The sequence below is a fragment of the Corvus brachyrhynchos genome, unplaced genomic scaffold (assembly GCF_000691975.1).
Source record: "Corvus brachyrhynchos isolate BGI_N302 unplaced genomic scaffold, ASM69197v1 scaffold190, whole genome shotgun sequence".
NCBI classification, from domain to species: Eukaryota; Metazoa; Chordata; class Aves; order Passeriformes; family Corvidae; genus Corvus; species Corvus brachyrhynchos.
The window spans coordinates 27,946-32,206 of record NW_008235738.1 but is presented as its reverse complement, the minus strand read 5'-3'; positions in this window follow the sequence as shown (position 1 = coordinate 32,206).

The following is a 4,261-nucleotide window of genomic DNA, read 5'->3' as shown; positions in this document are numbered from 1 at the left end:
ACCCCAAGGGGTGGCTGATCCTTTTTCCAATTAGACTATGAAGAAAAAAGTCTATAAAAGAGTTTGTAAAATAATTAAATAAATCAATCTTGCTGCGCAATTCCTGCCTGCTGGATCTTGTCTCCTACTCCTCCCTACGGCTGCGGGACACAGTGATATACCCTAGGGCTTAGGGCTGCGGTAATAGCTGTGTTAATAGAATTCTCTCTCAATACCATCCACACATAATTGGAAGAATTTTAGTGAATGCTCCTGGTCCTCTGAGTAGTTTTATAAACCATGAAAAACTTTTAGCCTACAAAGTTCTCATAAAAAAGGTGCTTATATAAACACATCTTTACATTGGGCCCATACTCTATATTCTCCAGGGGATAGAGTATAGCTCCGTTGTGATTTAATCTTGACACAAAATCAGAAACTGTGGCTTTGCTTCTGATGGGGTCACAAATGAAACTAATTCCCTTTCAAATTTATTTGTATTTTCCCAGGTAGCTTCTTTTTTCCCTTCCATTCCATAAAATGAATACATAAAATGATTTGACTAATGTTTGGTCTCCCAACAAGTCACTTGTTATGAAAACGCAAACAAATTGATTATTAATAAAATGATAATACAAGCAATTATGGGGGCAGTTATCTTTTCCACCTTCTGCGGCAACCAGAGAGGAGACACAAACAGCTAAAAACAGTGCTTGCAGTAAACTTATATACACATTGCAAAACTACTGAGACAAAATGTATACAAATATACACATCGCAAAATTACCAAGACTGAACACATGCAATCAATCAACACAGTGCAGAACAGTGTAACTCTACAGTCCTTTTGCTACTTCATCTTCGCATGGCCACATCATCTTCTCATGGAATACCTATAAGAGAAAACTCAGTCGTACTTGGACCAGTTTGGAAAAGGAGGAACTATCCATTTATTCAACTCCTTGTCTGGCATAATGCCATTACAGCAGCAATAATGGAGAAGTCCAAAACATGTTTTCTCAAAAAAAGCAATAAGCCTAAAGCATGCTGGAGCTCTTTTTTACTCCCCGGCATCTTTACTTGCTCTAGGGTGGTCAAGGTTTCAGAGGGAATACACACTGCTCCTCCTTTCCACCATATACCTAGGAAATTAACCTCAGAGGAAGGAAGTTGTACCTTTTCTGTGGGAATTTGAAGTCCTAGACTCTCAAAGTGGGTGATAATATTTGTCTGAGTGTGGCCCACTCTGGTGACATCAGAGCCGCCAATCAGTATATCATCAATGTATTGATATACCTTAGTCCCTTCTTCAGGGGCAATCTGGGCCAACTTCTGTGCAAGTGCATGACAGGCCAAAGTAGGGGAGTGTTGTTATCCTTGAGGGAGGCGAGTAAAGGTATGCTGATTACCCTCACAGGTAAAATCAAAACAATCCCTGTCTGCCTCCTGCAAGGGAACCATAAAAACATCTTTTGCAAGGGTTGCATGGGCCTGTTGCTGAATTGTGGCAATCAATTCTGCTATGTTTCATACAGCAGCTGTTAATGGGCCAGTGTTAGCATTGAGGCATTGGTAATCCAGTGTCAGACACCACTTCCTATTAGGTTTACGGACAGGCCATACAGGAAAATTATATGGTGAGTGTATGGCCTGCAATTCTGCAATTACTAGAGCAATTCCTTCATGTGCTCCTAAAGGGAGGGGATAGGGTTTCACATTTGTTATTTTGGAAGAAGGCAGACTTGGAGCAGTCTGCAACAGATGGACAGAGGGAGATGAGAGACCCATTCCCTCCCTCTGGCATCTCTCCAGGCACATCCCTTTAATAGATCAAATCCCAGGATTTTAGCCAGCAACAGCTCCACAATCATGACAGTTTCTGTGACTGTCTCATCCCCCAGTAACCAGCCTTTTACCTGAGGTGTGCACTGGGTTGGAATTTACCAAAAGCATCAGTTAGCGTATCTTTTTCTTGTCTGGCTTAATGCCACAATGAGCAGGAACTTCAGTTTGAAGTGCTGACATTTGTGCTCTGGTATCTACCACAAAAGTGGCCAAAGACTTAAAAGGGCCTAGGGGAAAAGTGATTACCATATCTCCCTGGCTGTTTTCCATAAGCCTTCTCATGTAAACCCACTGACTGATCCCTGGCTCACTTACTGACAGCAGCTAGTCCAGTTTCCTGACTTGGAACTAGTTAAACTAGTTAGTTCAATTTCTGGAGGAGCTGAGAGGAACACTGTTGGACTTTTGAAGGGGGTTGTCCCTAGGAGGTGACTCAGGTCCTTTGATCAATCCTTCCAGATTAGTGATGGGTAATTTGTCCATTACTTCTCGAGGAATTCCTTTTTCAACACCCTCCACCCACAAAGTGTATCTCCTTCAACCGCTCAGTGACACATTTTGTCAGTGATTACCTGATGAGGGAGGTTTTTGGATGTCCCCTAGCCTCCTGATGCCTGCCTTTGGGTTAGGACCACCTGTACCAGAGACCCCCAATTTCCAACCAGTAGTTACTAATTCTTGGGCTACCTCCAACCAGGTTATTCCTGGTGGTGAACCCCTTCTTCTAGGTCTAGGGATTGCCATTATGTGCTCTTGTAGTTGTTTAGCATGTTTTAGTGCATCAGGCAGGCCTCGGATCAAGACAAGAAATCTCTGTGGATCTGCCTCAAGTTCCATAGGGGAATATCATGGTGGGTCCAATAATTGTGTGTGCATTAACTGGAGACACGCAGTCTTTTGTATACTTTCAATCGTGGGGGTTTTAATGGTGTAGGGATCTCCCCTTTCCATAGGGTCCAATCCTCCTGCCCAGTGGGCTGCCCTCTGGGTCAGGGACCACAGTGATCAGTTATCATTCATGGTCAGGAAGACCCCTGGTCCCCAATAACCTCTTGCTTCAGCCTCACTCAACAGAATCTGATCTCCTCCAGTTAGGGAGACCCTCCAAATGTATTCAGTCTCTGATTCATTGGCCCTATGGCCATATTTTTCCTCAAGTTAAGCCAGGGCTTCCCCCATGTACAGGGTAGTCCTTGTGGTAGTTTGCTGAGCTCCCCTCTGGCCATCATTAGTGGTTTCAGTTTTAATAAGGAGATGCATATGTATTACTTTGTCCTTCAGATAACTTTGCTTAAGCTCTTGTAATTTGCCAGAGAGGTACAGGGATTTATTAACCCCCTGTGCAGGTTTGGACAAATTTGGAGGAAAATATCCTCTGATAGAAGGCAGGTTACAACCACTCCTCCCCCACTAGGTTTGGGGAAAAAAATTTTCCTTGGATGAAAGTGAAAGAGATAAAAAACCTATTTATTTAACAAACACACAGGAAAAGGATAACAATGCTAAATAATAAAACCTCTTGCTGTGGAGAGAAACCTGGGAAGATTTCAGAGTCCTTCTGTAGGTGTGATCTCTCTCCTCCTCCTCGGAGCTGGGTCAGTGTGGGCCCACCTCCAGGACCTCGGTGGAAAATTCTCCCAATGTGTTCTGATGTTGAAACAGTCCAGAAGAGAAGAAGGGAAAAACCAAAGTCCCAGGAAAATAAAGTTCAACTCTCCGTCTCCCTCCGGAGAAGAGGAGCTGAAAGCTGGCTGTAAAGCAAGAAGGGTGCTTCCTCTGCTCTTGCTACTGCAGAACGCAGAGGAGTGTGTATCTGTGTCCTTGAACAACTGTTTTAAAAAGTTCACTCATTTTTTTTCTCTCCCCCCTTTCAGGCTCAGTTTAAAGGCACAGAAAGGCACAGGATTGATTTCTGGGCATAGAGCAGTGATAGGGGATACACATCATAAAGTCACCCCAGGACACCCCCACTGGACTGGGGCATCTTAAATTGATGTCTCATAGTTCACATTTTTTTGTTTCTAGCTCCTTTTTAAGAGATTCATTTTGCTCCTCCAGCTCTGGCAGAGCTGACTGAAGCAAAAGATTACTTTCCCTTTTCATCCGAACTGCTTCACACTCAGCAGCTAACTGTCAGTGTTCCTGTCTTGGTTTAAGACAATTTAAGGGGGGACACTCAAAAAATTAGTTACCTCCCCTTTAGTTTAACCAATCCCTTTCCACTGATAAGGAGAAACAAATACAAGTAGATATAAGTGAAAATAATAGCAGTTTACTAACAAGCAAAACAGCAACAGGCAAAAAACCCCAAAACAGTAATAGTCGCTAATTACAAAGTTGCTGAAATCTCACGGACTCCCCAGGAACAAAGAGAAACTCAAAATGACAGAGTACCCCCCCTCCCCTAGGATGGCGCTCTTCACTGGTGACTGTGTGT